Genomic DNA, 11,427 nt, shown 5'->3' with positions numbered 1-11,427 from the left:
CCTCCATCCACCCGACCTTAACGGGACACCCGTTCCCTCGGGCTCCCGGGACACTCAGAGGAGCCCGGTCGAGGCGGGCGGCCCTCCCGGCCGCACGGCTCCCGCTGACCGCACGCGAAACGCCGCCGTGGTTTCCCCACGGAAATTCGTTGTCTCGCTACGACCGCGCCTGAGCCTCCTGCCCCCCTCAACGGGGCCGCCGGCGGCCGGTGGCTCAGCCCGAGGCGGCGGCGGTGGTGCGGTTCCCGGTGCTAGAGCGAGTCCCGGGTGGCGGCGGCTCCTAACCGACCCGGAGCCGCTGTCCGCAGGGTCGGGGTGTGCGGGGACCGCAGGTAGCGGGAAGAGGTACCGGCAAGAGGATTTGCGGGACCGCCTTGACCCGTCGGGCGGTCCGCTCGGGGACAGCGTCCGTCCCAAGCCCCGGAGGAAGACGGGGCAAACGTGCCGGGGCCGGGGGCGACAGGGAGAGAGAGACTCGGGGCTGGCCGCCGCCGGGCACGAAAATGCCGAAAACAAAATTTCAGCCCGGGCCCCGCGCCGGTCTGCGGGGCCGTGCCGGGTGAGCACTTCGGCACCGTGGCTTCCCCTCCCCGCTCCTCCGGGACCCGGCCCGCCGGACACTGACGAGCTGGGGAGGTTTGAGGCTGAGCAGATGCCCGGGTCTCCTCCGCTCGGGCTCTCCCATTCATCGGCGGCTCCTGGCGGAGCCCGGCCCGACGGCGCGGCTCCAAGCCAACGGGGGCCCACGGCTGCTTTCTCCGTGAGGGGACTTGATCCCGTGCTGCCGTCGGCCCGGGCTCTGCCGGTAGGACCGGGGAGAGCCGCCAGGCTCCTGACGGAGATCCCTGGGGGTGACGGCAGCCGCAGGGCCCCGGCAGCAGGCTGAGCAGAAGACCTCGGAGAGCGAGGGCCACCGCTCCCGTGTGGGGCAGAGCGGGGCACCGGGCGGAGGGGCCGGACGGGACCCTAATTCCTGAGGAGCTTCCCAGACCCGGAGCACGTAGGAGGGCCGAGGGCTGCGAGGGATGGGGATGGAGGGGATATATATTTATCTGGGGCTGCTAACAAAGTATATAGGTATTTATATTTATCCGGAGCAGCGGAGCCGAGAGGGGTCTCGAGAGCCGCCGGGAGATCCATTGGGCTCCGCTCCGCCGCCGGGGGTCCGGGGAGAGGCCCCGGTGCTCGGTGCGGCAGCGGCCGTGGGGACGCAGCGCGGCGCTCCGGGCTCGGCACCGCCTCCGTCTCCGCCCGTGGCGGCGGGGCCGGGCCAAGCCGGGCCCGGCGGAGCCGAGACGGGCCGAGCTGCTCTTCCCCGAGCGCCGGCCCCCGCGGGAGGGCGGTGGAAGCCGCTGCGGGCCGGTGAGCGACGGCCCCGCGGGAGGGCGCAGGTAGAAGGCGGCCAGAGAAGGGGAGCGGGGCCGGGGGCCGCTCCGGAGCCGGACCGGGGCCGGGACCGGGCCCCAGGGGGGCAGCTGGGGGCGGGCAGTCCCCGGAGCATCCCGCTGCAGGTGTCCTGCCAGCTCCTCGGTAAGGCGCTGCTGTCAGATTGCGGAGGGCCCTTTCGCTTCCAGTCGTTGTTAGCGGGGGTAGAGACCCCGAGTCCTGAACCGCGAGTCCCAAACCGAAAGCCAGCTCCAGCTGAAGGAAGGGTGCTTTTTCCTCGTTCTGCTCCGTGGGCCGGGGAGCAACGTGGCCGGCTCGGTTTGGCTGCGATTCCCTTACCTGTCTGCCTGCTGCTCCCAGGCCAGCGAGGGCAGACTGGTGTGGAGAACATCAGTGCTACCTAAAGCATCCAAAAAAAACCTGCCAGCGTGGTATGCAGCGTGGCCGCTTAGGAGGCTGATTCCGTAGTTGCCTGCAGGACCTGCCCTGTGCTGGAGTAAATAACATACGGGTTCATTGAGGAGAAAGAGATTAAATTGCTAAAACAACTGCATCTTCAATGTTTCTCAGCTGTCATGGGAAAAATAAACAGTCTGCCCCATAGTTATGATCAAAGCCGTAGTTATTAGTGACTACATGGCTAATAATTCTTGAAAAAGAGACGAAAACAATTTACTGTTCGCACAGAAGCAATGGTTTCTAGCTGCAGTTTGCTGCAGCTTGCAGTAAGCTGTTTTTAGCCTTGCAGGACTGCCCTGCATGCCTGGGACTCACAGTGCTGCCAAGGCGCTCGGTCTGATCTTCCAAAGGCTGCTCTGAGGCAGCAAGGCACCTCAGGTGCAGTGGGAAAGCCTGTCCTGGCAGGGCTCCGTGGTGGGGCTGCGGCAGTGAGCAAGGGGCGCTCTGGTGAGGCTGGCACCGCCACCCTGCTCCCCTGGGGCAGGCTGAGCGCTGGTGCTCTGCCAGTCTCCCTCCCGTTTTGCTCTGATGAGGAACGGCAACAACCAACCTCACATGAGACCTAACCATTAGGCCATCTTGCTAATGCCAGCAGGTGCCATTATGGTGTCTAAACCACCAGTTTATTGGTGCTCAAAGGCGTATATTGTGTATATAACTAAATATATAACTACTGATGAAATTCCTTTGGTGAAAACCTGGTGCCTAGGAAGCACGTGTCCAGTCTGTCTGTCTCTGACCATGGTGGAGTGATAATTAGTGGTGCTAGTGATGCTGTTTAAGGAGGGCTAGCAGCAGAGGTCATTTTCCTCTCAAAAATTGGTCAGCATTGTTACTTCCAGAGTGCATGCACTCAGTGGATACACCTGACCTCGAAATGCTGGACAATGCTTCCTCTTCGGTGGGAAGGCACTGGTGGCCTGGTCTGCCCAACATTGCTCGGTGTCACTGGTCACAACAGCTATGCAAACACTGCTTTTGAGTCTGAATTTGACTGGAATGCAGGCCCTTTTTTATTTAAATAAACAGAACAAAGCATAAGGGCATTTCTTCTTCCTGATAGATAATCTTTTTGGATGGGAGCTTTAATACAGTACCACCTCGCAGGCAGCAAGCCGTGGCTGTGCCTTGGAGACCTGTGTCCATCTGCCCAGTGCTAAGAGGAGGTGACCAAGGCAGGTCAGTGCAGTGGGCTAGCCTGGGCTGACTGCTCGAGCAAAGCAAGACGAGGTGGCAAAGGTGGGCAACAGACAAATTGCTGGAGCCAGGGGACTCTCTATGTACCTTGTCTAGGTAGTGATGGCTTAAAGATTGGGTGGGGATCTTGTAGAGACCTTCTGGGTAACGTGCTGCTGTATCTTGGTGTTGCAGTCATACCAACATGTTCCATATGCTTATCAAACTCTACTTTGGGCTTCTTTTGGTTCTGCTGAACAGATGGTTCAGCAGAACAGAGCAGAACCTGTTCAGGTTCTGCTGAACAGGTTCTGGACATCCCAGACCTCTTTGCTCAAGAGCTCAGAAATCTTTTCATCTCCAGCTTGAACATATCAATAACTTCTTTGCAGCTATTGATTCTTGCTCAACTTTCATCTTTGAGCTTTCACAACTGTTTCTCATGTTTTCTCCCCTTCCACTTACCTCACCATACCAATTATATACCCTTCAGCCTCTGTTTTGGTAGTCTAGGTAAGACAAATTTTTGGTAGTTTACCCTCATGAGATAAATTCTCCTTTCTTTGACTGTTGTAGTAGTCTTATTGCACCAATGTCAGTTCCTCTGAAGGACAGAGTTTTCAGAGTCATGGCTGTGACTTGAGGCTTCAGATCAATAGGACTTTTGTTTCAAAACCCAATTCAGAGAGCTCTTAAGAACATACCTGATCATTACAGTGAGCATCTCAAAGTTTGGAGTCCAGGCCTATTATTCAACTACAAAGCAACAGCTCTGCTGATTTCAAGACCTTATATGAACATTTATAATCACAGGAGGGAATCTAAGAGCCATTTAAACAAGAGATAAGATTAGTACCAAAAGTGGCTGAGATGCAACTATTAATGTGCAAGTCAAAGAAAAGACTGCACACACAGAGAATGTTGCCAAGAACCATGCATTTGAGCCATGGAGCCATTTTTCTCCCAGTCACTGAATTCTCCTTCAGTCTTTCCAGATCTATTCAGTTGAGCTCTGGTTGAGCTACCTACTGGAGTAGGAGGTGATTAAGTTTTGATGTGCCATTGAACAAACCTTTTCCCTCATGCCAGGACGTGTCAGGTCTGTGCATGGGTCTGGTCCTTGGTCACTGCTCCCAACAGGGAAAAGGGAGCTTTTAATGTATTCTGCTGTATCAAGTATTTCCTGCGCCATGTTGGGGCTTGGAGAGCAATCAACACAAAGTTGCTGTTATGATCTCAGAGTGGAGCAGCTAGAAGGCAATTACAGCAGTGTGGGGGTGTCTGATTTGTGCAAAGGCTGAGGCCAACCCCCAAGCTGGAGTGTGCAACAGAATGGCAAAAGCTTCCTTTGCTTTCCACATGGGTCCTCTTCAAAGAATGCCTTTGGAAAGAGGAGTTCAGCATGGCTTGTACACTGTCTGCAAGAAGTTCATTGCCTCGTGAACAAGCACCATCATGTGCAGTGAACAAGAAACTAGCACACCACATATGTAAGTCATTTATGAAGACAGGAATGATGAGCTGTGCACACAATAGAGTTGCTATTAGGTCTGTCGATTCTAATTAAAAAAATACTTCTCAATGAAAATTATTTATAAAAAGAAATCACAATGACCCTAAATCAAATTATTTGTGAATGGTTTTTAGTCTCCCAGATCCGTTAAAACTCTTTATTCACTGGACGTCATCCAAACTACACACTGAATGAATAACATGTCTGCCAAATTTCATTTTTTTTACCCTCGCCCAGTTTGGCACAGGACAGCTAAAGTCATTTTTCTAAGTATCTTTCAGAACATCAAGCGATTGTAAAATAACAATGGAGAAGCTTGGCCACATTTAACTACAGCCCTCCAGTTGTAACCGCTTCTCTAAGAAAAGTTGCTCCAAGTCTTTTGATGCTCTGTTTTGGGTGAACACTGGAGTGATGTTCCCTTGTTGTTGTGCTGGGGGACAGCCTACAGGGGAGCCTGACCTCCAGGTTTTCAGGAGATTGGTACCAGGCACCGATTTTGTATGGGGTTTGTGTGTTTATGACCACCTGCTACAGATGTCCTGAGGACTCACCAACCTCTCCTTGCCCACAGCTGCAGTGCCCATGGCAAGCTATAAAGATGCCTCTTTTGCTCACTCGTAAAAAAAAAAATAAAAAAAATAGAAAAAAGGAAAGTGAATCAGCAGATCCATCCAAGTAAATTAAGCTTGGGATTGTTTTCATGATGCCTTGCTCCAATTATGCAGCATGCTTTCTCTTCTCCCTTGACTGGCCTGTAGGTTTTCCTGTAGTCTTTTTCTCAGCAAGCTGTCTTCCACCTAATTGAATCTTTCTCTTTCCAACCTTGGAGGACTCTGCCATGTTGCCACCTGCAGAGATGGAGCTGCCTTGCCAGTCCTTGGTTCCCTGTGAATTTAGGGAGAAGCAGGGTTCTCCAGCTCCTCAGACAATCCAGTAACAGGGACCGAAGTGCTGACTGCTCTCCTTTTGAAAACCAACAACAAATGGCCATCAAATTCTAATCTTGCTGGTTTTCAGTGACAAAAGTTTATAAAACCAGGGCTCGCTGTGTCCTGCCTTCTCAGGTAAGAAGTAAGGCCCAGTGTTATGTACTGTTGTTAGCAAAGGTTTTGCATCCCCTAAACCGAATTGTGCCCTTGTCCAACAGCAGCAAATGTACCCTACATGAACAGGGGCTACATACACTCTGCTTTATTATGGCATGTCTCTCAGGGTCCAGCTTGCTTGTTTGCCTCTAGTTGAAGTGGTGTGTTACCTGGTGGGGCCTCTAGCTTCCCTTCCCTCTTCCCAAGTGGCGTTTTCTGGGAAGGTGCTGAGTCCCCAGGGATGGCACAGCTGGCTCTATGGGACAGCTGGCTCTGGCTCTTGGCACACAAGCTGTTCCTTTTATTATTGTGAGGTCAGGCTTGTGTTTTTTTTTTTTGCTGATGATTCCTGTTCAACTGCCTTTCTGGTGTGTCCAGAGCTGTGGCCGACTGTGCCTGGGTGTTCCTGCAATGCTGTTCCTACCAGCATGAATCCCGGTCCTTGATCTGAACAGCATGCAGCAAGCCCACTGACACAATCTCTGCTCTTGCTTTTCCTTCTGGGTTTACAGATGTGCTGGGGTTTGTGCACTGTGAATTTATCCCCTCAGGCACATTTTTGGAAAGTGTGCTTTTAAAAGCATTGTCAGGCTTTGTCTGCAGCTCACCTGGGTTTCCCAGTCCAGAATATTGCCAGGCTGTTCTGTCAGGCCTATCTGACAGAAATGGAGCCCATTTCTATGCCAGAATACCTGATTTATCCTGCCTCCAAAAGGTGCTGGATTAGGTCACAATGGATTAGGTCACTGGCATGCTCAATAGCAGTCCAGACATTGTAGGTTCTCTCAGAAACACGGGGGCAGAGAAGGCAGTAGTCTTGTATTGTGTGCAGTGGAGTCTTTGCTCTAGAGACTTCCACGTCTGAGCATTCCTCAGTCCGGGCAAAAACCAGGGGAGCTTTCTGGTCTTCTCTAGCATCTGGTTTCTGAGGGGACAGCCCTTCCCCACTTCAGCTTCTCGCAGGTAATTCTTCCCCACTACTTTGAACTCACTTTGCTTAAAGAGCATGTGAAGGTGTCAGCAACTCCTAGATCATGGACTAGATATTTTACAGTCCTTTGAAATGTCTTCAGTGTATTCGCATGTCCAAGTGGTGTTCTGCAGTGTTCAGACAACCTGCTGATGGCTATGCAAACCCCTCATCTCAATGCAAATTTTTTGTACCACTTTAATCTAGTTGGTACCCAGATGCCAGCCCAAAACTATGTTTTGGGATTTCTTTCCTTCTGGTTTGCTCTCTGCAGTGTTTTCTCTGCAGGAGTGCAGTGTGTTAACCTGAACTCCATTTGGAGGAAGTTTCCTGTAGTCGATACATGCTTTGCTGCTGGCACAAAACAACTGTGGATGTCTAGGTGACATGCTTGTTTTGTGAAAACAGCTCGTGGTTGAGCTTGTCTTTCAGCCTCCTGGCTGTGCAGCTGGAATTTGATGGATGGCTGCACTGTGGAGACTTCTTCCTGGCTGGATCATGATCTGGTGGTGGTAAAACCATTCCTTCAGATTCTTCATTGCTGTTCCTGATGGATACTTTGATATAACTAGCACTGGAGGACAGATGTTGCTCTGCCACAGCTCCTGTTCAGAGCTACTCTGATTCATTGTGGCCAAGGAGGTGTGAGGAAGGCACATTTGTGCCCGGTGGCTTCCTGTGGCCATCTCATCCATGAGGAACGTTGAAATGCAGTCGTATTTGCTCTGCTGCCTGCAGTGGCTCTTCTTATTAAAGCTCCAGGCACCAACACCACAGTGACAGTTTGTGAGCACCTTGTCAAAAGCTGTGGGATGTTTCCCATTCAGGAATCACTCTTCAACATCAGTCCAGGTGTCTCCACGCACTGCTTCCCATCACCCCATGGAGAAACTGCCTCTTCCTGCTCCTAGCGAGCATGTTCCCAATCCAGTGCAGCACATGAGATGGTAAAGAGATGGACGTTAGAGCCCTTAGGGGTCCAAAGCTGAAGCCATCACTATGAATGTCCCCCTCTTCTTCCTTCTTTATCCCAAATATTATTGCTTAGCATGATGCCATGTGGTATGGAATATCCTTTTGTTCAGTTGGGGTCAGTTCTCCTGGTTCTGTCCCCTCCCAGCTTCTTGTTTACCCCCAGCCTCCCTGCTGGCAGGGCAGCACAAGAAGCTCAAAAGTCCTTGTCTTTGTGTAAGCACTGCTCTGCAACAACGAAAACATTGGTGTGTTATCAACACTATTTTCATCATAAATCATAAACACAGCATCATATGAGCTTCTACAAATAGAATTAACTCTATCCCTGCTAAAAGCAGGACAGGTTTCCTGCACTGTGTGCTAAGGCAGGGCTGCAGGGAACGTGCCTAATTGGACCATAATCTGGAACTGAATCAGATTTCAGCAGTTGCTCCCTACCAGGATGAGGATCTGGCATCCAGCACCAGCAAGCACCTGAAGCGTCAGATGTGCCTGTAGATTTTGTGGTGTGCTCAGTTGGGAGCTCTTATGATGCTGAGCTGTGAGCCCAATTCTTTGTGCCAGAGGACGGAGAGGGACAAGTTCCCTGTTACTTTGGAGAAGATATCAGAGCTGTGGGAATGCAGGGTAGGACACTGCATGAAACAAAAGGCATCACACCACAAAGACTTAAAGACCTGCCCACCCTCAAAAAAAAAAGCAAGGAAGCATCAAACATAATTCCATAGCATGTGCTTTCAGCCAGATACTGCAGATCAGCTAAGCAGGACTAAAAGACTCCTTCACAGAGTGGATGAAATCATTGCTCTTCTGTTTAGCATAAAATATTTGTGGATTATCAGAACATATTGACAAGGTAGCAGAGGCATGGATCTTGAGGTAGGATGCTCAACCAGCTGTTCCTTCCAACTTTAAGAGGATGTGGCAAGTCCTCTGTTCCCAAGCAGGCTGGCTGCTACCAGTGTGGCACATTGCTGCATCCCCATCTTCTGTGAGATGTTGTTTACGTAGCTCTGAAAGGAAACCTCCAATACTCACACCACAAAGAGCAAACTCCAACTGTGCAGATCAACATATACAGAACAGACAAGTGTGTAGATTCCTTACTGGATTGAGAGTAATTGATGCTGTTGATCTCACGTGTCCCTATTTAAAATGGAACCTCTTGTTGCATTCAGCTAATTACTACCTCTTGCACCCTGTACCCATCTGCTGATGCTACAGGCTGTGACTTTGAATCTTTGATCCTTGCAAAGGTAAACTGCAACCAGCACTGGCAAATGAGTGTGTTCAACGCTTGTTCTAGCAGTGTAGGTTAGTAGCTCCACTCATCGCAGAAGTTCAGGACCTGCCTTTTGTGTTGCAAGGATATATATGTATCTGTGTGTATGAATGCAGCCTTGCAAACACATAGCTGATATCCAAAGCAGTAATTTGAAAGGGTGCTAGATAAAACCAGGAATACAGTTGTACCTACCTGGAGGAGAGCAGAGGCAGTGGAGCTGTGCACGCATCATTAATTTAAACACTGTAGTGGTTTAAAAAACAATGTGCAGCTCAACTACAGCACACTGCTCTCTCACTTGCCCTCCTCAGAAGGAGAAAAGATGATGAAAAAAAAAGCTCATAGGTTTAGCTAAGGACAGAGAGATCACTCACCAATTACTGTCATGGGCAAAACAGATTCAGCATAAGGGAGATTAATGTAATTATTGCCTACTATTAACAGACAAGAGCAGTGAGAAATAAAAGCAAACTAAAACTACCTCCCCCCCATCCATCCTCTTCTACTTCCTCCCTCTGAGTGGCACTGTGAATGAGGAATGGGGGTTATGATCAGTCCATAACACTTCACTATGTGCTACTCTCACGGTCACTCTCTTCCCCTGCCCTGGCATGGGGTCCCTCCCACAGGATACAGTTATTCTCAAATACCAGTTTGGGCTTCCCACAGGCAGAAGCTCTTCAAGAACTGCTCTGTACCACGGGGTCCATCTATCAGGAGCAAACTGCTCCAGCACAGGTCCCCCACAGGTGGCAGCTCCCCCCAGACCCCCTGCTCCTGTGGGGGCTCCTCTCCACGGGCTGCAGCTCCGGCCCGGGGCCTGCTCCTGCGGGGGCTCTCCATGGGCCGCAGCCTCCTCCAGGCCACATCCACCTGCTCCACCGGGGGCTCCTCCACCCATGGGGGGGCTGCAGCATGGAGATCTGCTCCATGTGGGACCCATGGGCTGCAGGGGGACAGCCTGCTCCACCAGGGGCCTCTCCACAGGCCACAGGGGAACTGCTGCTCTGTGCCTGGAGAGCCTCTTGCCCTCTTTCACAGATCTTGGTGGATGCAAGCCTGTTTCTTATTCCAATCTCTCCCAGCTGCTGTTGCACAGCATTTTTTCCCTTTCTTAAATCAACTCTCCCAGAGGTACAACTGGACACGCTCATGACTCAGCACTGGCCAGTGCTGGGTCCTTTTTGCAGCCAGCTGGAGCCCCAGTATCTGGGCTCTTCTCACAGCACCCCAACCCCTGCAGACTCCCTACTACCAAAACCTTGTCATGCAAGCCCAATACAATCCCCCCACCCCCCCCACCCCCCCCCCAAATTCCCAATTCCAAGGAAAGTGAAAAAAGACTTGTCCTGGAAGTTCTCATTGATGCCCACCCAGAGATGAACAGAAAGGACACAAAGGCATTTCTGCAGCTTCTGCAGCACCATGGAGCTGAGGGAAGCCCTGGTGTGCCAGAGGTGCCTGGTCTGGAGCCACACAGGGAGGAGCCCATTTCTGTCCCCAGAGCAATGCTGGGCCCAGTGCCACAAGGGAGCTAGCTCCTCATTGTGGCTGCAGGAGACAGAGACAAATCAGTGGGTAGAAGCTGAAGCAATTGTGTCTCTTGGCATTTTTCAGCCTTGATGCCCAATTGTTTCTGTTTCTTGAATTAAGCTTGAAGTCAAGAAGACTTTCCACAACTCCTGGAGCTGGGTCTGAGTTTTCACACTAGCCCTGGGCTCAGTCTTGATCTCTCTGAGATAGGTGGTTTGTCCCATGAGCTTGACCTTTCCCCAGAAGTCTGGACCCTCAAGTGGACATGGACCTCTGGGTGCCCTGCAAGCCTCCAGGCTGAGCACAGATTCAAGAAGGGCATCTGCTGCTCCACCCAGTGCACCCAATGGAGCTCACTCTGATGGTGTCTGGCAGCCACCAGGAAAGGAATTTGGTTGGATCTCCTGAGATGCAAGCACTTGGTTGACTGTAAACAAACCTATTTAAGTAGTTGCCCCTCTGCCTAGCAGGCAGGTTGGAGAACATGGGAACTTTGGCCCTAAGGAATGTATAGCTTGTAACTTCTGGACTACTTGTCAGGTAATCATGTAGGTGAGAACAATGAAGGCATCTCATTATAGGCTGTTCACAGCAACTGTGGTAGCAAACAAAGTCTTTTCGGAGGATATTCAGAGATGATCCCTAAATACGGTTTGATGGAGTGGGGGAAAACAGAATAAGGGTTTGAAGCCATCCCTCATGTATTGCAACACTAATGACTGCTGACTTGTCCTTCAGTGGTTCTGCCCACACCTGGGAGGAGGTCCTCTGTCCCCAGACTCTGTCTTTGCTGTGGGCATAAATCTGGTCTTTGAACCATGTTCCAGTGCCTTTCCTGGGTAGAATTCACAGTTTTCAATGAGAAGGAGGACCTGAAGCACAGACCAACCTTGTTGATAGATGGAAACATGGGCCAGCATTCAGCTCTGCAGTCCTCCTACAAGATATGAGGGGGATCACCACTGTTGGGCAGTAGATGTGATACCACCATTTAGAGGCCATCTATCTCTGGACCTGGAGGAAGAGACGAGTGAACCTGGAT

This window comes from Netta rufina, assembly GCF_964035555.1.
Source record: "Netta rufina genome assembly, chromosome: 14".
In the NCBI taxonomy this organism is placed as follows: Eukaryota; Metazoa; Chordata; class Aves; order Anseriformes; family Anatidae; genus Netta; species Netta rufina.
The sequence above is the reverse complement of the archived record's forward strand: the minus strand, read 5'-3'. Positions refer to the sequence as shown.